The 22,146-nt window shown below is 43.3% G+C and overlaps 1 long non-coding RNA gene across 13 annotated transcripts in view; it reads left to right on the forward strand.

The window, feature by feature from the left end:
* Positions 1 to 22,146, forward strand: part of LOC114203534 (uncharacterized) — a 79,283-nt gene that overhangs the window by 33,882 nt on the left and 23,255 nt on the right. For 12 of the 13 annotated variants that reach the window (XR_015769171.1, XR_015769176.1, XR_015769180.1 and 9 more), the window contains 3 exons: positions 1,791 to 2,006; positions 8,830 to 9,045; positions 15,870 to 16,205. This is a non-coding gene — a long non-coding RNA (uncharacterized LOC114203534). The remainder of the gene's footprint in view (positions 1 to 1,790; positions 2,007 to 8,829; positions 9,046 to 15,869; positions 16,206 to 22,146) is intronic. The other variant, XR_015769170.1, reaches the window with a different exon arrangement.

Raw genomic sequence — 22,146 nt, forward strand, 5'->3', positions numbered from 1 at the left:
CAAATCAAACAAAAAAAGGGGGGGAGGGAAGAAAAACCAACGCCAGACACACTAGAAAAGAAGAAAAGAATATGATCAGGCAGGTGATTAGAACAGAGCCAGACACTAGATTTTGAGTGTATTTTGTTCTGTTAGAAGACACTGCACCCCAAAATTGTCAAGAAAGAAAACTTACAAATGTACAGAAACAGGATTAAATAACTTGAAGGATAGAATGTAACTTTAGAGATTAAATTTAAAAGACTTTAACAGAACAAAACAAACAAACAAACAAACAAAAAGTGTGTGTGGGGTGGGCGGGGGGGAAGCAACCCCACACACTAGAAATGAAGAAAAGAATTATGATCAGACAGGTGACTAGAACAGAGCCATACACTAGATTTTGAGTGTATTTTCTTCTGTTAGAAGACACTTCATCCCAAAATTGTAAAGAAAGAAAACTTATCTATATACAAAAACAAGATTAAATACATTGAAATGACAGAATGTAAATATACAGATGAAAATTAAAAAGACTTTATGGGAACAACAAAAAAAATGACAACAACAAGAAATAAAGCAAACCAAACCCAAAAAGGGTGGGGGGGAACAACCACACACACACTCAGAAATGCAAAAAGAATAGGATCAGACAGGTGAATAGAACAGACCCAACACTAGATTTTGAGTGTATTTTGTTCTGTTAGAAGACACTGCACCCCAAAATTGTCAAGAAAGAAAACTTAGAAGTGTACAAAACATGATTAAATACCTTGAAAGGATAGAATGTAACTTTAGAGAAAAAAAAACATTTCAAAAGACTTTTAAAAAAAGAAAATTTGAAAAGACTTTAACAGAACAACAACAAGAAAAAACCAAAAAAATAAAGCACATCAAACAAAAAAAAAAAAGGAGGAAAAAAAAAAAAGGGAAAAACCACCACAGAGACAGAGAAAAGAAAAAATAGGATCAGACAGGTGAATAGAACAGAGCCCTACACTAGACTCCGAGTGAGCGAGGGAACCCAAGCAGGGGGAGTGGGAGAGGGAGAAGCAGGCCTCACGCCGAACAGGGAGCCCGATGCGGGGCTCGATCCCAGGACTCTGGTTTCCTGACCTGAGCCGAAGGCAGACGCTTCACGACCGAGCCACCCAGGCGCCCCACTTTCCTTCTATGTTTTAGTGTCACATCTGAGATTGCTCAGCTCTCTTGAATCCTTTCATCTGTCCCCCTTCCACACTGCTACCTCCTCTACCCCTGTTTCCATCCGTGCCCGGCCCTTCTCCCGATTATCTCCCGATAATCCCTGGAGCTTTGAGCCTCTCCCCCACCGTGGGCTCTTGAGGGGCTCAGAGACCCCACCAGCAACCATCTGGGGTGAAACGGCCTGAGTGGGAACAGGAAATGAACCTCACCCACCAACTCTTTGTATTTGTCACACCCGGAACTTCCTCGTTGAAGGCAAGAACGTTTCAAAGGCCCCAGCTTCTTCACCCCAATTTTTCTCTTAAAGAAATCTGTTAAAAAGTATAGTAGGTTAGAAACAATAACGTTACATTTACTATTACCGTTAGCCATGCACCAGTGTATCCTATAGCAGGGCTCTACCTCTTCTCCCTGCCATACAACGCCTCTCTGGCATTCATTTTGTGACTGAAGATCTGTACCCACAGCTCTGTGTTTCCTCTTCCCTGCCCCCACTGGATCCCACAGTTCTTTCTGTTTCTATAAATTTGACTACTTTACATACCCCGTACTAGGAGAAGCATAGGGTATTTGTCTTTCTGTGACTTGCTCATTTCACTTGGCAGAACGTCCAGAATAGCCTTCTTTGCTAAGACTGAAGAACATTGCGTTGTATGTCGATGCCTCAGCTTCTTTCTCCATTCCTCTCTGGGTGTGGACACGCGGGGCGCTTGGCTCTGGAGAACAACACTGCAACGAACGGGGATGTGCAAGTGTCCTTGGGAACGTTGCTTCCAATTCTTATGGATGTACAATCAGGAGTGAGATTGCTCCATCACGTGGTAAGTCTATTTCCTCCTTTGGAGGAAACTCTGCGCCGTGTTCCACGGCAGATGGGCCATTTTACATTTTCACCGACACCGGCCCGGGGTTGCAATGCCTCCAGATCCTCCCCAACACAGGTTGTTTGACGGTGTTTGGGTTTTGGGTTCTTTTGGTTGCTGTTGTTGATAGGGGCCGTCCTAAGGGTGTGACATGCTATGTCTTTGTTCTTTGATTTGTTTTCTGTAATGATTACTGGTGCTGAGCCTATTCTCAGAAGCTTGGTGGCCATTGCATATCTTCGGAGAAATGTCTCTTCAAGTGTTTTGCCCGTTGTTTCCTTGGGTAGTTTGTTTTCCTTGTTGTTGTGAATTGTAGGGTGTTTTACATCTTCTCGATTTGAATCCCTTAACAGACATAGGAATTGCAAGTCTTTTCCCCATTGTGTAGATTCCCTTTTCCCCAAGTTGATTGTTTCTCCTGAGGGCCAACAGTCTGTAAGCTTCAAATGGCCCCGGTTTTCTAGGTGGCTTTTGTTGCCTGTGCTTTTGGCGTCACGTCCTAGACATCAGTGCCAAATCCAACGTCATGAAGCTTTTCTCCGCTTTTCCTCTCTCAGCTTCACGGTCTTAGGTTCTCTGTTGAGATGCGTTATCTATTTTCCGTTACTTTTTGTGTATGGTAGAAAGGAAGGGTCCGTTTTCCTTTCTTGTATGTGGATATCCTGTCTTCCCAAGGCTTTTCTAAAATGTTTTATTTATTTATTCATGAGAGTCAGAGAGAGAGAGAGAGAGAGAGGCAGAGGCAGAAGCAGCCTCCCCGCAGAGCAGGGAGCCTGATGCGGGACTCGATCCCAGGACTCTGGGATCATGACCTGAGCCGAAGGCAGACGCTTAACCATCTGAGCCACCCAGGCGCCCTTCCCAAGGCTTTTCATTGAAGAGACTGTCCTTTCTCATTCGAGTGGGATTGGAACCCTGGGGAAAATCGTTTGGCCACGTGTGGAAGGCTCTGAAATTTGGGGACTCTCTGTTCTGTTCATCTGGTCTATGTGTATGTCTTTCTAAGCCAGGACCTCACTCTTTGGTTTCTTGTAGCTCAGGAATACGTTTTGAAATCGGGAACTCCAAGCCTCGCACTTCTACTCTTTCTAGGTTGTTCTGGCTCCTTGGGGTCTGTTGAGAAACCATATGAATTGAAGGATGAATTTTTTTCTACCTCCGGCCCAAAATGCCATTAAGATTTTAATGTGGATTGCATGTGTACATCACTCGGGGGTATGGACTCTTTTTAAACAAGATTTTAGGGCACCTGGGTGGCTCAGATGGTTAAGCATCTGCCTTCGGCTCAGGTCATGATCCCGAGGTCCTGGGATCGAGTCCCGCATCGGGCTCCCTGCTCCTTGGGAGCCTTCTTTTCCCTCTGCTTCTCTCTCTCTCTCTCTCTCTCTCCCCCCCCCCCCCGTCTCTCATGAATAGATAAATAAAATCTTAAAAAAAAAACACAACAACAAGATTTTATTTATTTATGTGGGAGTGAGAGAGAGAGTACGAGTGGGGGAAGGCGCAGAGGGAGAGGGAGAGGAAGAAGTAGACTTCACACTGAGCAGGGAGCCCGACACAGGCAGGCTCCACATTTCCAGGTCAGCCCGGGGACCTCCGGGTTCCCCACTCACACCCTTTCCCCCTGCACGGGGTCTCTCCTGACCCAAGGTGGGGGCGTTCTCGTGAGCCTCCGGAGTTTCACCACTGCCCACACCCCATTGTGGGTCCCCTGGAACCTGAGTTTCGGGGGCCCTATTCCTCCCCCCCAGCTCACTCCTCATCCCAGCCGGCTCTACTCTGGCCAAGTTTGGGATACATGCCCCACAACTGGTAAAGACGCCTTCGACCAGTTCATGATTTGTACTTCTCTCACCTTGAACTTCTCTTGGGGAGAGGAGACAACTCTAAAACCCCTGGGCTGCTGAGCCGCAGGATGTCGGCTCAGAAACCACCCCCACCCCCGTCCACCATGCAGCAAATCTCAGCCAGGCTGCGGACCCCTCCCTCCCCGGCCCACCCCACGCCATGGCCTGGAGCTCTCTTTCTCATCCACCGTGGTTTTGCCCTCCTCCTCCTCGGATCCTGGCCACAGAGCCTGAGCCACACAGGAGAAAGGAGTCAGCCTAGGACGCGGCAATAAGGCTGCAGACACTCTCTTTGTTGATACGAAGTTTATTTGCTCCTTTGTGTCAAAAAAGAAAGAACTGAGGCTGCAAAGCAAAACAAAACCTTTTTTTTTTTTTTTGAAATCTGGGAGGCACAGATTCAAGAGGAACCGGAAATGTGCTCTGAGCGGGGGAGGAGAGACAGTGGACGAAGGGGAACCCCGCAGGCTTGGGGAAGTTCTTCTGAAAGAAAGACGATGGGTGCGGCATAAATAACTGGCTTTACTAGATATAAAGACGATGTCGCGAGGAGGAGATCAGCAAATAAGCTTCCGTCTGTGAACTATGTCAGGTCAGAATGTGGCCGTTTGTCGTAGGCACCGGCTGGGTCCAGAGTTGGACGTGCATAGGACCAATTTTTAGAATTTGCTGTCCTCCCGGTGCTAAGTATTCACCCAAGGAACCCAGATCGCTTAGGTGTTTAAGGGTAGCTAAACCACAATCACAGCTGTGGGTTTAGAAAACCTCTTCTTGTGTCGAGAATAATATGACATATTTAGGAAGACTTCTCCGGCCATCGGTTTGTGTATAATGGAAGCAAGATTGCTCAGGACATAGATAAGGGTCTTCTTCAATAGAAAATGGCACATAGTTTTTAAACAATCTGTGAACTTCCACTGGTTCTGTAGTAATGTCTTGAATAATTCAGGTACATACAATCTGATCTTATGCAGGACAAAGTTAGCTAGAAGTTCCACCACTAATTCCACGACCCGGTGTTTGATACTGAACATAGTTAAAGTATTCTAGAAGAAAGGTGTGTACACTTGCCTGTTCCGCTCGCAGAAAGGACGATCACGCCGGGCCGGCCGGCCTTTTATACTCTCTGCAGGGAGTCATGCTGCCTCATCGCCTGCTCACTGGCAGGAAGGGCTCCTGGCCAATCAGCGTGTTGTACGCGTCCCAGCGGCCCGCTGAGGTTGAAGCGGTTCTGGGGAAGTTCAGTTCTATTTCTCACAAGACAAGGCTTGTGTCCCGTGCCGGCTCAGCGAGAGGCTCAAGTTCACATTTGGCTCTGGGTGCTGCGGCTCTTCTGTAAACGAGTAACTGTGTGTTGAGAGGAACCTTGCTGTTCTCCCAAGCGCCAGTGGGGCTCCGTTTCCTCTAGGTCCCGGGGATTGTGTAGGAGAGGAAATTAGTCATTTGGGACAGTTTGATTTTCAGGCTATTTTCAGGTAGAGTGTACATACAGATATATTTCAACGTATCTTTCGACAAACTCACATGCCTTTCCTCCTTTAGTTGTTGATGCTGTGAATTTCACTGAATAGGTACTGTTTCATTATATGCTGGAATGAACCCTATATTCAGTGATGATTTACAAAAACGGACCAGACTGAATGAAAAAGAAAGAAACGCTTGAGTAGCCATATGAACCAACAGACAAATGGAGTTCCTATTTTGGACCTAGATCGATTGGTAGGAGAGATTTTTAAAGATGAAACATGAAACATTCTAATGCTACCTCTACTCCTACAGGAAAGAGAAAGAGGGGCGCCTGGGTGGCTCAGTCGTTAAGTGTCTGCCTTCGGCTCAGGTCATGGTCTCAGGATCCTGGGATGGAGCTCCGCCTCGGGCTCCCTGCTCAGCGGGAAGCCTGCTTCTCCCTCTCCCTCTGCCTGCCACTCTGCCTACTTACGCGCTCTATCTGTGGAATAAATAAATAAATTAAAAAAAAAAAAGAATATGCTCAGACGGGTGAATAGAAAGAGCCATACACTAGATTTTGAGTGTATTTTGGTCTATTAGAAGAAACTGCATCCCAAAATTGTAAAGAAACAAAACTTATATCTGTACAAAAACAAGATTAAATACCTTGAAAGGATAGAATAAAGCAAACCAACAGATAAAGAGGGAGAAGAAAAAAAAAAGGAAACACAATCACTCACACACAAAAGAAAAAAGAATATGTCAGGTGAATAGAAAGAGCCACACACTATATTTTGAGTGTATTTTGGTCTATTAGAAGAAACTGCATCCCAAAATTGTAAAGAGAGAGAACTTATAGATGTACAAAACCAAGATTAAATACCTTAAAAGGATAAATGTACCTTTAGAGAAAAAAAAGAAAATTTAAAAAGACTTGAAAAAAAAGAAAATTTAAAAAGACCTTAACAGAGAAAAAGAATGACAAAACAAAAAAATAAAACAAACTAAACCAAAAAAAGAAAAAGGGAAAAAAAAAGAAAAACAACCACACACACAGAAATGTAAAAGAGAATATGCTCAGACAGGTGAATAGAACAGAGCCAGAGACTAGATTTTGAGTGTATTTTTTTCTGTTAGAAGACACCGCATCCCATAATTGCGAATAAAGAAAACTTACAAATGGACAAAAATGAGATTCCATTCCTTGAAAGGATAGAATGTAACTTAAGAGATGAATATTTAAAAAAACTTTAACAGAACAAGAAAATGACAAAAACAACAACAAAAAATAAAGCAAACCAAAGAAAAAAAGAGGGAGAAGAATAAAAAAAAGAATAAACAACCACACACACACACAAAGAAAAAAAATATGATCAGACAGGTGAATAGAAAGAGCCAAACACTAGATTTTGAGTGTATTTCAGGTATTAGAAGAAAATGCATCTCAAAATTGTAAAGAGAGAAAACATACAGATGTACAAAAACAAGATTCAATATCTTGAAAGGATATGTATTTTGTGATGTTAGAAGACACTTCATCCCAAAATTGTCAGGAAAGGAAACTTACCTATGTACAAAACAAGATTAAGTACCTTGAAAGGAGAGAATGTAACTTTAGAGAAAAAAAAACATTTAAAAAGACTTTTAAAAAAAGAGAAGTTGAAGACTTTAACAGAAAAAAAAAAACAAAAAATAAAGCAAATCAAACAAAAAAAGGGGGGGAGGGAAGAAAAATCCACGCCAGACACACTAGAAAAGAAGAAAAGAATATGATCAGGCAGGTGATTAGAACAGAGCCAGACACTAGATTTTGAGTGTATTTTGTTCTGTTAGAAGACACTGCACCCCAAAATTGTCAAGAAAGAAAACTTACAAATGTACAGAAACAGGATTAAATAACTTGAAGGATAGAATGTAACTTTAGAGATTAAATTTAAAAGACTTTAACAGAACAAAACAAACAAACAAACAAACAAAAAGTGTGTGGGGGGGGCGGGGGGGAAGCAACCCCACACACTAGAAATGAAGAAAAAAATTATGATCAGACAGGTGACTAGAACAGAGCCATACACTAGATTTTGAGTGTATTTTCTTCTGTTAGAAGACACTTCATCCCAAAATTGTAAAGAAAGAAAACTTATCTCTATACAAAAACAAGATTAAATACATTGAAATGACAGAATGTAAATATACAGATGAAAATTAAAAAGACTTTATGGGAACAACAAAAAAAATGACAACAAGAAATAAAGCAAACCAAACCCAAAAAGGGTGGGGGGGAACAACCACACACACACTCAGAAATGCAAAAAGAATAGGATCAGACAGGTGAATAGAACAGACCCAACACTAGATTTTGAGTGTATTTTGTTCTGTTAGAAGACACTGCACCCCAAAATTGTCAAGAAAGAAAACTTACAAGTGTACAAAAACATGATTAAATACCTTGAAAGGATAGAATGTAACTTTAGAGATAAAAAAACATTTCAAAAGACTTTTAAAAAAAAATTTGAAAAGACTTTTACAGAACAACAACAAGAAAAAACCAAAAAAATAAAGCACATCAAACAAAAAAAAAAGGGAAAAACCACCACAGAGACAGAGAAAAGAAAAAATAGGATCAGACAGGTGAATAGAACAGAGCCCTACACTAGACTCCGAGTGTACTTTGTTCTGTTAGAACAACGAGCGAGGGAACACAAGCAGGGGGAGTGGGAGAGGGAGAAGCAGGCCTCACGCCAAACAGGGAGCCCGATGCGGGGCTCGATCCCAGGACTCTGGTTTCCTGACCTGAGCCGAAGGCAGACGCTTCACGACCGAGCCACCCAGGCGCCCCACTTTCTTTCTATGTTTTAGTGTCACATCTGAGGTTGCTCAGCTCTCTTGAATCCTTTCATCTGTCCCCCTTCCACACTGCTACCTCCTCTACCCCCGTTTCCATCCGTGCCCGGCCCTTCTCCCGATTATCTCCCGATAATCCCTGGAGCTTTGAGCCTCTCCCCCACCGTGGGCTCTTGAGGGGCTCAGAGACCCCACCAGCAACCATCTGGGGTGAAACGGCCTGACTGGGAACAGGAAATGAACCTCACCCACCAACTCTTTGTATTTGTCACACCCGGAACTTCCTCGTTGAAGGCAAGAACGTTTCAAAGGCCCCAGCTTCTTCACCCCAATTTTTCTCTTAAAGAAATCTGTTAAAAAGTATAGTAGGTTAGAAACAATAACGTTACATTTACTATTACCGTTAGCCATGCACCAGTGTATCCTACAGCAGGGCTCTACCTCTTCTCCCTGCCATACAACGCCTCTCTGGCATTCATTTTGTGACTGAAGATCTGTACCCACAGCTCTGTGTTTCCTCTTCCCTGCCCCCACTGGATCCCACAGTTCTTTCTGTTTCTATAAATTTGACTACTTTACATACCCCGTACTAGGAGAAGCATAGGGTATTTGTCTTTCTGTGACTTGCTCATTTCACTTGGCAGAACGTCCAGAATAGCCTTCTTTGCTAAGACTGAAGAACATTGCGTTGTATGTCGATGCCTCAGCTTCTTTCTCCATTCCTCTCTGGGTGTGGACACGCGGGGCGCTTGGCTCTGGAGAGCAACACTGCAACGAACGGGGATGTGCAAGTGTCCTTGGGAACGTTGCTTCCAATTCTTATGGATGTACAATCAGGAGTGAGATTGCTCCATCACGTGGTAAGTCTATTTCCTCCTTTGGAGGAAACTCTGCGCCGTGTTCCACGGCAGATGGGCCATTTTACACTTTCACCGACACCGGCCCGGGGTTCCAATGCCTCCAGATCCTCCCCAACACAGGTTGTTTGACGGTGTTTGGGTTTTGGGTTCTTTTGGTTGCTGTTGTTGATAGGGGCCGTCCTAAGGGTGTGACATGCTATGTCTTTGTTCTTTGATTTGTTTTCTGTAATGATTACTGGTGCTGAGCCTATTCTCAGAAGCTTGGTGGCCATTGCATATCTTCGGAGAAATGTCTCTTCAAGTGTTTTGCCCGTTGTTTCCTTGGGTAGTTTGTTTTCCTTGTTGTTGTGAATTGTAGAGTTTTTTACATCTTCTCGATTTGAATCCCTTAACAGACATAGGAATTGCAAGTCTTTTTCCCCATTGTGTAGGTTCCCTTTTCCCCAAGTTGATTGTTTCTCCTGAGGGCCAACAGTCTGTAAGCTTCAAATGGCCCCGGTTTTCTAGGTGGCTTTTGTTGCCTGTGCTTTTGGCGTCACGTCCTAGACATCAGTGCCAAATCCAACGTCATGAAGCTTTTCTCCGCTTTTCCTCTCTCAGCTTCACGGTCTTAGGTTCTCTGTTGAGATGCGTTATCTATTTTCCGTTACTTTTTGTGTATGGTAGAAAGGAAGGGTCCGTTTTCCTTCCTTGTATGTGGATATCCTGTCTTCCCAAGGCTTTTCTAAAATGTTTTATTTATTTATTCATGAGAGTCAGAGAGAGAGAGAGAGAGAGAGGCAGAGGCAGAAGCAGCCTCCCCGCAGAGCAGGGAGCCTGATGCGGGACTCGATCCCGGGACTCTGGGATCATGACCTGAGCCGAAGGCAGACGCTTAACCATCTGAGCCACCCAGGCGCCCTTCCCAAGGCTTTTCATTGAAGAGACTGTCCTTTCTCATTCGAGTGGGATTGGAACCCTGGGGAAAATCGTTTGGCCACGTGTGGAAGGCTCTGAAATTTGGGGACTCTCTGTTCTGTTCATCTGGTCTATGTGTATGTCTCTGTGTCTAAGCCAGGACCTCACTCTTTGGTCTCTTGTAGCTCAGGAATACGTGTTGAAATCGGGAAGTCCAAGCCTCGCACTTCTACTCTTTCTAGGTTGTTCTGGCTCCTTGGGGTGTGTTGAGAAACCATATGAATTGAAGGATGAATTTTTTTCTACCTCCTGCCCAAAATGCCATTAAGATTTTAATGTGGATTGCATGTGTACATCACTTGGGGGTATGGACTCTTTTTAAACAAGATTTTAGGGCGCCTGGGTGGCTCAGATGGTTAAGAATCTGCCTTCGGCTCAGGTCATGATCCCGAGGTCCTGGGATCGAGTCCCGCATCGGGCTCCCTGCTCCTTGGGAGCCTGCTTCTCCCTCTGCTTCTCTCTCTCTCTCTCTCTCTCCCCCCCCCCCCGTCTCTCATGAATAGATAAATAAAATCTTAAAAAAAACACAACAACAAGATTTTATTTATTTATGTGGGAGTGAGAGAGAGAGTACGAGTGGGGGAAGGGGCAGAGGGAGAGGGAGAGGGAGAAGCCGACTTCACACTGAGCAGGGAGCCCGACACAGGCAGGCTCCACATTTCCAGGTCAGCCCCGGGACCTCCGGGTTCCCCACTCACACCCTTTCCCCCTGCACGGGGTCTCTCCTGACCCAAGGTGGGGGCGTTCTCGTGAGCCTCCGGAGTTTCACCACTGCCCACACCCCATTGTGGGTCCCCTGGAACCTGAGTTTCGGGGGCCCTATTTCTCCCCCCCAGCTCACTCCTCATCCCAGCCGGCTCTACTCTGGCCAAGTTTGGGATACATGCCCCACAACTGGTAAAGACGCCTTCGACCAGTTCATGATTTGTACTTCTCTCACCTTGAACTTCTCTTGGGGAGAGGAGATAACTCTAAAACCCCTGGGCTGCTGAGCCGCAGGATGTCGGCTCAGAAACCACCCCCACCCCCATCCACCATGCAGCAAATCCCAGCCAGGCTGCGGACCCCTCCCTCCCCGGCCCACCCCACGCCATGGCCTGAAGCTCTCTTTCTCATCCACCGTGGTTTTGCCCTACTCCTCCTCGGATCCTGGCCACAGAGCCTGAGCCACACAGGAGAAAGGAGTCAGCCTAGGACGCGGCAATAAAGCTGCAGACACTCTCTTTGTTGATACGAAGTTTATTTGCTCCTTTGTGTCAAAAAAGAAAGAACTGAGGGTGCAAAGCAAAACAAAACCTTTTTTTTTTTTTTTGAAATCTGGGAGGCACAGATTTAAGAGGAACCGGAAATGTGCTCTGAGCGGGGGAGGAGAGACAGTGGACGAAGGGGAACCCCGCAGGCTTGGGGAAGTTCTTCTGAAAGAAAGACGATGGGTGCGGCATAAATAACTGGCTTTACTAGATATAAAGACGATGTCGCGAGGAGGAGATCAGCAAATAAGCTTCCGTCTGTGAACTATGTCACGTCAGAATGTGGCCGTTTGTCGTAGGCACCGGCTGGGTCCAGAGTTGGACGTGCATAGGACCAATTTTTAGAATTTGCTGTCCTCCCGGTGCTAAGTATTCACCCAAGGAACCCAGATCGCTTAGGTGTTTAAGGGTAGCTAAACCACAATCACAGCTGTGGGTTTAGAAAACCTCTTCTTGTGTGGAGAATAATATGACATATTTAGGAAGACTTCTCCGGCCATCGGTTTGTGTATCATGGAAGCAAGATTGCTCAGGACATAGATAAGGGTCTTCTTCAATAGAAAATGGCACATAGTTTTTAAACAATCTGTGAACTTCCACTGGTTCTGTAGTAATGTCTTGAATAATTCAGGTACATACAATCTGATCTTATGCAGGACAAAGTTAGCTACAAGTTCCACCACTAATTCCACGACCCGGTGTTTGATACTGAACATAGTTAAAGTATTATAGAAGAAAGGTGTGTACACTTGCCTGTTCCGCTCGCAGAAAGGACGATCACGCCGGGCCGGCCGGCCTTTTATACTCTCTGCAGGGAGTCATGCTGCGTCATCGCCTGCTCACTGGCAGGAAGGGCTCCTGGCCAATCAGCGTGTTGTACGCGTCCCAGCGGCCCGCTGAGGTTGAAGCGGTTCTGGGGAAGTTCAGTTCTATTTCTCACAAGACAAGGCTTGTGTCCCGTGCCGGCTCACCGAGAGGCTCAAGTTCACATTTGGCTCTGGGTGCTGCGGCTCTTCTGTAAACGAGTAACTGTGTGTTGAGAGGAACCTTGCTGTTCTCCCAAGCGCCAGTGGGGCTCCGTTTCCTCTAGGTCCCGGGGATTGTGTAGGAGAGGAAATTAGTCATTTGGGACAGTTTGATTTTCAGGCTATTTTCAGGTAGAGTGTACATACAGATATATTTCAACGTATCTTTCGACAAAATCACATGCCTTTCCTCCTTTAGTTGTTGATGCTGTGAATTTCACTGAATAGGTACTGTTTCATTATATTGCTGGAATGAACCCTATATTCAGTGATGATTTACAAAAACGGACCAGACTGAATGAAAAAGAAAGAAACGCTTGAGTAGCCATATGAACCAACAGACAAATGGAGTTACTATTTTGGACCTAGATCGATTGGTAGGAGTGATTTTTAAAGATGAAACATGAAACATTCTAATGCTACCTCTACTCCTACAGGAAAGAGAAAGAGGGGCGCCTGGGTGGCTCAGTCGTTAAGTGTCTGCCTTTGGCTCAGGTCATGGTCTCAGGATCATGGGATGGAGCTCCCCCTCGGGCTCCCTGCTCAGCGGGAAGCCTGCTTCTCCATCTCCCTCTGCCTGCCACTCTGCCTACTTACGCGCTCTATCTGTCGAATAAATAAATAAATTAAAAAAAAAGAATATGCTCAGACGGGTGAATAGAAAGAGCCATACACTAGATTTTGAGTGTATTTTGGTCTATTAGAAGAAACTGCATCCCAAAATTGTAAAGAAACAAAACTTATATCTGTACAAAAACAAGATTAAATACCTTGAAAGGATAGAATAAAGCAAACCAACAGATAAAGAGGGAGAAGAAAAAAAAAAGGAAACACAATCACTCACACACAAAAGAAAAAAGAATATGTCAGGTGAATAGAAAGAGCCACACACTATATTTTGAGTGTATTTTGGTCTATTAGAAGAAACTGCATCCCAAAATTGTAAAGAGAGAGAACTTATAGATGTACAAAACCAAGATTAAATACCTTAAAAGGATAAATGTACCTTTAGAGAAAAAAAAGAAAATTTAAAAAGACTTGAAAAAAAAGAAAATTTAAAAAGACCTTAACAGAGAAAAAGAATGACAAAACAAAAAAATAAAACAAACTAAACCAAAAAAAGAAAAAGGGAAAAAAAAAGAAAAACAACCACACACACAGAAATGTAAAAGAGAATATGCTCAGACAGGTGAATAGAACAGAGCCAGAGACTAGATTTTGAGTGTATTTTTTTCTGTTAGAAGACACCGCATCCCATAATTGCGAATAAAGAAAACTTACAAATGGACAAAAATGAGATTCCATTCCTTGAAAGGATAGAATGTAACTTAAGAGATGAATATTTAAAAAAACTTTAACAGAACAAGAAAATGACAAAAACAACAACAAAAAATAAAGCAAACCAAAGAAAAAAAGAGGGAGAAGAATAAAAAAAAGAATAAACAACCACACACACACACAAAGAAAAAAAATATGATCAGACAGGTGAATAGAAAGAGCCAAACACTAGATTTTGAGTGTATTTCAGGTATTAGAAGAAAATGCATCTCAAAATTGTAAAGAGAGAAAACATACAGATGTACAAAAACAAGATTCAATATCTTGAAAGGATATGTATTTTGTGATGTTAGAAGACACTTCATCCCAAAATTGTCAGGAAAGGAAACTTACCTATGTACAAAACAAGATTAAGTACCTTGAAAGGAGAGAATGTAACTTTAGAGAAAAAAAAACATTTAAAAAGACTTTTAAAAAAAGAGAAGTTGAAGACTTTAACAGAAAAAAAAAAACAAAAAATAAAGCAAATCAAACAAAAAAAGGGGGGGAGGGAAGAAAAATCCACGCCAGACACACTAGAAAAGAAGAAAAGAATATGATCAGGCAGGTGATTAGAACAGAGCCAGACACTAGATTTTGAGTGTATTTTGTTCTGTTAGAAGACACTGCACCCCAAAATTGTCAAGAAAGAAAACTTACAAATGTACAGAAACAGGATTAAATAACTTGAAGGATAGAATGTAACTTTAGAGATTAAATTTAAAAGACTTTAACAGAACAAAACAAACAAACAAACAAACAAAAAGTGTGTGGGGGGGGCGGGGGGGAAGCAACCCCACACACTAGAAATGAAGAAAAAAATTATGATCAGACAGGTGACTAGAACAGAGCCATACACTAGATTTTGAGTGTATTTTCTTCTGTTAGAAGACACTTCATCCCAAAATTGTAAAGAAAGAAAACTTATCTCTATACAAAAACAAGATTAAATACATTGAAATGACAGAATGTAAATATACAGATGAAAATTAAAAAGACTTTATGGGAACAACAAAAAAAATGACAACAAGAAATAAAGCAAACCAAACCCAAAAAGGGTGGGGGGGAACAACCACACACACACTCAGAAATGCAAAAAGAATAGGATCAGACAGGTGAATAGAACAGACCCAACACTAGATTTTGAGTGTATTTTGTTCTGTTAGAAGACACTGCACCCCAAAATTGTCAAGAAAGAAAACTTACAAGTGTACAAAAACATGATTAAATACCTTGAAAGGATAGAATGTAACTTTAGAGATAAAAAAACATTTCAAAAGACTTTTAAAAAAAGAAAATTTGAAAAGACTTTTACAGAACAACAACAAGAAAAAACCAAAAAAATAAAGCACATCAAACAAAAAAAAAAGGGAAAAACCACCACAGAGACAGAGAAAAGAAAAAATAGGATCAGACAGGTGAATAGAACAGAGCCCTACACTAGACTCCGAGTGTACTTTGTTCTGTTAGAACAACGAGCGAGGGAACACAAGCAGGGGGAGTGGGAGAGGGAGAAGCAGGCCTCACGCCAAACAGGGAGCCCGATGCGGGGCTCGATCCCAGGACTCTGGTTTCCTGACCTGAGCCGAAGGCAGACGCTTCACGACCGAGCCACCCAGGCGCCCCACTTTCTTTCTATGTTTTAGTGTCACATCTGAGGTTGCTCAGCTCTCTTGAATCCTTTCATCTGTCCCCCTTCCACACTGCTACCTCCTCTACCCCCGTTTCCATCCGTGCCCGGCCCTTCTCCCGATTATCTCCCGATAATCCCTGGAGCTTTGAGCCTCTCCCCCACCGTGGGCTCTTGAGGGGCTCAGAGACCCCACCAGCAACCATCTGGGGTGAAACGGCCTGACTGGGAACAGGAAATGAACCTCACCCACCAACTCTTTGTATTTGTCACACCCGGAACTTCCTCGTTGAAGGCAAGAACGTTTCAAAGGCCCCAGCTTCTTCACCCCAATTTTTCTCTTAAAGAAATCTGTTAAAAAGTATAGTAGGTTAGAAACAATAACGTTACATTTACTATTACCGTTAGCCATGCACCAGTGTATCCTACAGCAGGGCTCTACCTCTTCTCCCTGCCATACAACGCCTCTCTGGCATTCATTTTGTGACTGAAGATCTGTACCCACAGCTCTGTGTTTCCTCTTCCCTGCCCCCACTGGATCCCACAGTTCTTTCTGTTTCTATAAATTTGACTACTTTACATACCCCGTACTAGGAGAAGCATAGGGTATTTGTCTTTCTGTGACTTGCTCATTTCACTTGGCAGAACGTCCAGAATAGCCTTCTTTGCTAAGACTGAAGAACATTGCGTTGTATGTCGATGCCTCAGCTTCTTTCTCCATTCCTCTCTGGGTGTGGACACGCGGGGCGCTTGGCTCTGGAGAGCAACACTGCAACGAACGGGGATGTGCAAGTGTCCTTGGGAACGTTGCTTCCAATTCTTATGGATGTACAATCAGGAGTGAGATTGCTCCATCACGTGGTAAGTCTATTTCCTCCTTTGGAGGAAACTCTGCGCCGTGTTCCACGGCAGATGGGCCATTTTACACTTTCACCGACACCGGCCCGGGGTTCCAATGCCTCCAGATCCTCCCCAACACAGGTTGTTTGACGGTGTTTGGGTTTTGGGTTCTTTTGGTTGCTGTTGTTGATAGGGGCCGTCCTAAGGGTGTGACATGCTATGTCTTTGTTCTTTGATTTGTTTTCTGTAATGATTACTGGTGCTGAGCCTATTCTCAGAAGCTTGGTGGCCATTGCATATCTTCGGAGAAATGTCTCTTCAAGTGTTTTGCCCGTTGTTTCCTTGGGTAGTTTGTTTTCCTTGTTGTTGTGAATTGTAGAGTTTTTTACATCTTCTCGATTTGAATCCCTTAACAGACATAGGAATTGCAAGTCTTTTTCCCCATTGTGTAGGTTCCCTTTTCCCCAAGTTGATTGTTTCTCCTGAGGGCCAACAGTCTGTAAGCTTCAAATGGCCCCGGTTTTCTAGGTGGCTTTTGTTGCCTGTGCTTTTGGCGTCACGTCCTAGACATCAGTGCCAAATCCAACGTCATGAAGCTTTTCTCCGCTTTTCCTCTCTCAGCTTCACGGTCTTAGGTTCTCTGTTGAGATGCGTTATCTATTTTCCGTTACTTTTTGTGTATGGTAGAAAGGAAGGGTCCGTTTTCCTTCCTTGTATGTGGATATCCTGTCTTCCCAAGGCTTTTCTAAAATGTTTTATTTATTTATTCATGAGAGTCAGAGAGAGAGAGAGAGAGAGAGGCAGAGGCAGAAGCAGCCTCCCCGCAGAGCAGGGAGCCTGATGCGGGACTCGATCCCGGGACTCTGGGATCATGACCTGAGCCGAAGGCAGACGCTTAACCATCTGAGCCACCCAGGCGCCCTTCCCAAGGCTTTTCATTGAAGAGACTGTCCTTTCTCATTCGAGTGGGATTGGAACCCTGGGGAAAATCGTTTGGCCACGTGTGGAAGGCTCTGAAATTTGGGGACTCTCTGTTCTGTTCATCTGGTCTATGTGTATGTCTCTGTGTCTAAGCCAGGACCTCACTCTTTGGTCTCTTGTAGCTCAGGAATACGTGTTGAAATCGGGAAGTCCAAGCCTCGCACTTCTACTCTTTCTAGGTTGTTCTGGCTCCTTGGGGTGTGTTGAGAAACCATATGAATTGAAGGATGAATTTTTTTCTACCTCCTGCCCAAAATGCCATTAAGATTTTAATGTGGATTGCATGTGTACATCACTTGGGGGTATGGACTCTTTTTAAACAAGATTTTAGGGCGCCTGGGTGGCTCAGATGGTTAAGAATCTGCCTTCGGCTCAGGTCATGATCCCGAGGTCCTGGGATCGAGTCCCGCATCGGGCTCCCTGCTCCTTGGGAGCCTGCTTCTCCCTCTGCTTCTCTCTCTCTCTCTCTCTCTCCCCCCCCCCCCCCGTCTCTCATGAATAGATAAATAAAATCTTAAAAAAAACACAACAACAAGATTTTATTTATTTATGTGGGAGTGAGAGAGAGAGTACGAGTGGGGGAAGGGGCAGAGGGAGAGGGAGAGGGAGAAGCCGACTTCACACTGAGCAGGGAGCCCGACACAGGCAGGCTCCACATTTCCAGGTCAGCCCCGGGACCTCCGGGTTCCCCACTCACACCCTTTCCCCCTGCACGGGGTCTCTCCTGACCCAAGGTGGGGGCGTTCTCGTGAGCCTCCGGAGTTTCACCACTGCCCACACCCCATTGTGGGTCCCCTGGAACCTGAGTTTCGGGGGCCCTATTTCTCCCCCCCAGCTCACTCCTCATCCCAGCCGGCTCTACTCTGGCCAAGTTTGGGATACATGCCCCACAACTGGTAAAGACGCCTTCGACCAGTTCATGATTTGTACTTCTCTCACCTTGAACTTCTCTTGGGGAGAGGAGATAACTCTAAAACCCCTGGGCTGCTGAGCCGCAGGATGTCGGCTCAGAAACCACCCCCACCCCCATCCACCATGCAGCAAATCCCAGCCAGGCTGCGGACCCCTCCCTCCCCGGCCCACCCCACGCCATGGCCTGAAGCTCTCTTTCTCATCCACCGTGGTTTTGCCCTACTCCTCCTCGGATCCTGGCCACAGAGCCTGAGCCACACAGGAGAAAGGAGTCAGCCTAGGACGCGGCAATAAAGCTGCAGACACTCTCTTTGTTGATACGAAGTTTATTTGCTCCTTTGTGTCAAAAAAGAAAGAACTGAGGGTGCAAAGCAAAACAAAACCTTTTTTTTTTTTTTTGAAATCTGGGAGGCACAGATTTAAGAGGAACCGGAAATGTGCTCTGAGCGGGGGAGGAGAGACAGTGGACGAAGGGGAACCCCGCAGGCTTGGGGAAGTTCTTCTGAAAGAAAGACGATGGGTGCGGCATAAATAACTGGCTTTACTAGATATAAAGACGATGTCGCGAGGAGGAGATCAGCAAATAAGCTTCCGTCTGTGAACTATGTCACGTCAGAATGTGGCCGTTTGTCGTAGGCACCGGCTGGGTCCAGAGTTGGACGTGCATAGGACCAATTTTTAGAATTTGCTGTCCTCCCGGTGCTAAGTATTCACCCAAGGAACCCAGATCGCTTAGGTGTTTAAGGGTAGCTAAACCACAATCACAGCTGTGGGTTTAGAAAACCTCTTCTTGTGTGGAGAATAATATGACATATTTAGGAAGACTTCTCCGGCCATCGGTTTGTGTATCATGGAAGCAAGATTGCTCAGGACATAGATAAGGGTCTTCTTCAATAGAAATGGCACATAGTTTTTAAACAATCTGTGAACTTCCACTGGTTCTGTAGTAATGTCTTGAATAATTCAGGTACATACAATCTGATCTTATGCAGGACAAAGTTAGCTACAAGTTCCACCACTAATTCCACGACCCGGTGTTTGATACTGAACATAGTTAAAGTATTATAGAAGAAAGGTGTGTACACTTGCCTGTTCCGCTCGCAGAAAGGACGATCACGCCGGGCCGGCCGGCCTTTTATACTCTCTGCAGGGAGTCATGCTGCGTCATCGCCTGCTCACTGGCAGGAAGGGCTCCTGGCCAATCAGCGTGTTGTACGCGTCCCAGCGGCCCGCTGAGGTTGAAGCGGTTCTGGGGAAGTTCAGTTCTATTTCTCACAAGACAAGGCTTGTGTCCCGTGCCGGCTCACCGAGAGGCTCAAGTTCACATTTGGCTCTGGGTGCTGCGGCTCTTCTGTAAACGAGTAACTGTGTGTTGAGAGGAACCTTGCTGTTCTCCCAAGCGCCAGTGGGGCTCCGTTTCCTCTAGGTCCCGGGGATTGTGTAGGAGAGGAAATTAGTCATTTGGGACAGTTTGATTTTCAGGCTATTTTCAGGTAGAGTGTACATACAGATATATTTCAACGTATCTTTCGACAAAATCACATGCCTTTCCTCCTTTAGTTGTTGATGCTGTGAATTTCACTGAATAGGTACTGTTTCATTATATTGCTGGAATGAACCCTATATTCAGTGATGATTTACAAAAACGGACCAGACTGAATGAAAAAGAAAGAAACGCTTGAGTAGCCATATGAACCAACAGACAAATGGAGTTACTATTTTGGACCTAGATCGATTGGTAGGAGTGATTTTTAAAGATGAAACATGAAACATTCTAATGCTACCTCTACTCCTACAGGAAAGAGAAAGAGGGGCGCCTGGGTGGCTCAGTCGTTAAGTGTCTGCCTTTGGCTCAGGTCATGGTCTCAGGATCATGGGATGGAGCTCCCCCTCGGGCTCCCTGCTCAGCGGGAAGCCTGCTTCTCCATCTCCCTTCTGCCTGCCACTCTGCCTACTTACGCGCTCTATCTGTCGAATAAATAATAAATTAAAAAAAAAGAATATGCTCAGACGGGTGAATAGAAAGAGCCATACACTAGATTTTGAGTGTATTTTGGTCTATTAGAAGAAACTGCATCCCAAAATTGTAAAGAAACAAAACTTATATCTGTACAAAAACAAGATTAAATACCTTGAAAGGATAGAATAAAGCAAACCAACAGATAAAGAGGGAGAAGAAAAAAAAAAGGAAACACAATCACTCACACACAAAAGAAAAAAGAATATGTCAGGTGAATAGAAAGAGCCACACACTATATTTTGAGTGTATTTTGGTCTATTAGAAGAAACTGCATCCCAAAATTGTAAAGAGAGAGAACTTATAGATGTACAAAACCAAGATTAAATACCTTAAAAGGATAAATGTACCTTTAGAGAAAAAAAAGAAAATTTAAAAAGACTTGAAAAAAAAGAAAATTTAAAAAGACCTTAACAGAGAAAAAGAATGACAAAACAAAAAAATAAAACAAACTAAACCAAAAAAAGAAAAAGGGAAAAAAAAAGAAAAACAACCACACACACAGAAATGTAAAAGAGAATATGCTCAGACAGGTGAATAGAACAGAGCCAGAGACTAGATTTTGAGTGTATTTTTTTCTGTTAGAAGACACCGCATCCCATAATTGCGAATAAAGAAAACTTACAAATGGACAAAAATGAGATTCCATTCCTTGAAAGGATAGAATGTAACTTAAGAGATGAATATTTAAAAAAACTTTAACAGAACAAGAAAATGACAAAAACAACAACAAAAAATAAAGCAAACCAAAGAAAAAAAGAGGGAGAAGAATAAAAAAAAGAATAAACAACCACACACACACACAAAGAAAAAAAATATGATCAGACAGGTGAATAGAAAGAGCCAAACACTAGATTTTGAGTGTATTTCAGGTATTAGAAGAAAATGCATCTCAAAATTGTAAAGAGAGAAAACATACAGATGTACAAAAACAAGATTCAATATCTTGAAAGGATATGTATTTTGTGATGTTAGAAGACACTTCATCCCAAAATTGTCAGGAAAGGAAACTTACCTATGTACAAAACAAGATTAAGTACCTTGAAAGGAGAGAATGTAACTTTAGAGAAAAAAAAACATTTAAAAAGACTTTTAAAAAAAGAGAAGTTGAAGACTTTAACAGAAAAAAAAAAACAAAAAATAAAGCAAATCAAACAAAAAAAGGGGGGGAGGGAAGAAAAATCCACGCCAGACACACTAGAAAAGAAGAAAAGAATATGATCAGGCAGGTGATTAGAACAGAGCCAGACACTAGATTTTGAGTGTATTTTGTTCTGTTAGAAGACACTGCACCCCAAAATTGTCAAGAAAGAAAACTTACAAATGTACAGAAACAGGATTAAATAACTTGAAGGATAGAATGTAACTTTAGAGATTAAATTTAAAAGACTTTAACAGAACAAAACAAACAAACAAACAAACAAAAAGTGTGTGGGGGGGGCGGGGGGGAAGCAACCCCACACACTAGAAATGAAGAAAAAAATTATGATCAGACAGGTGACTAGAACAGAGCCATACACTAGATTTTGAGTGTATTTTCTTCTGTTAGAAGACACTTCATCCCAAAATTGTAAAGAAAGAAAACTTATCTCTATACAAAAACAAGATTAAATACATTGAAATGACAGAATGTAAATATACAGATGAAAATTAAAAAGACTTTATGGGAACAACAAAAAAAATGACAACAAGAAATAAAGCAAACCAAACCCAAAAAGGGTGGGGGGGAACAACCACACACACACTCAGAAATGCAAAAAGAATAGGATCAGACAGGTGAATAGAACAGACCCAACACTAGATTTTGAGTGTATTTTGTTCTGTTAGAAGACACTGCACCCCAAAATTGTCAAGAAAGAAAACTTACAAGTGTACAAAAACATGATTAAATACCTTGAAAGGATAGAATGTAACTTTAGAGATAAAAAAACATTTCAAAAGACTTTTAAAAAAAGAAAATTTGAAAAGACTTTTACAGAACAACAACAAGAAAAAACCAAAAAAATAAAGCACATCAAACAAAAAAAAAAGGGAAAAACCACCACAGAGACAGAGAAAAGAAAAAATAGGATCAGACAGGTGAATAGAACAGAGCCCTACACTAGACTCCGAGTGTACTTTGTTCTGTTAGAACAACGAGCGAGGGAACACAAGCAGGGGGAGTGGGAGAGG

Source organism: Eumetopias jubatus, unplaced genomic scaffold (assembly GCF_037043125.1).
Source record: "Eumetopias jubatus isolate StellerSeaLion01/CBP00866 unplaced genomic scaffold, mEumJub1_p1.0 scaffold_10, whole genome shotgun sequence".
NCBI classification, from domain to species: domain Eukaryota; kingdom Metazoa; phylum Chordata; class Mammalia; order Carnivora; family Otariidae; genus Eumetopias; species Eumetopias jubatus.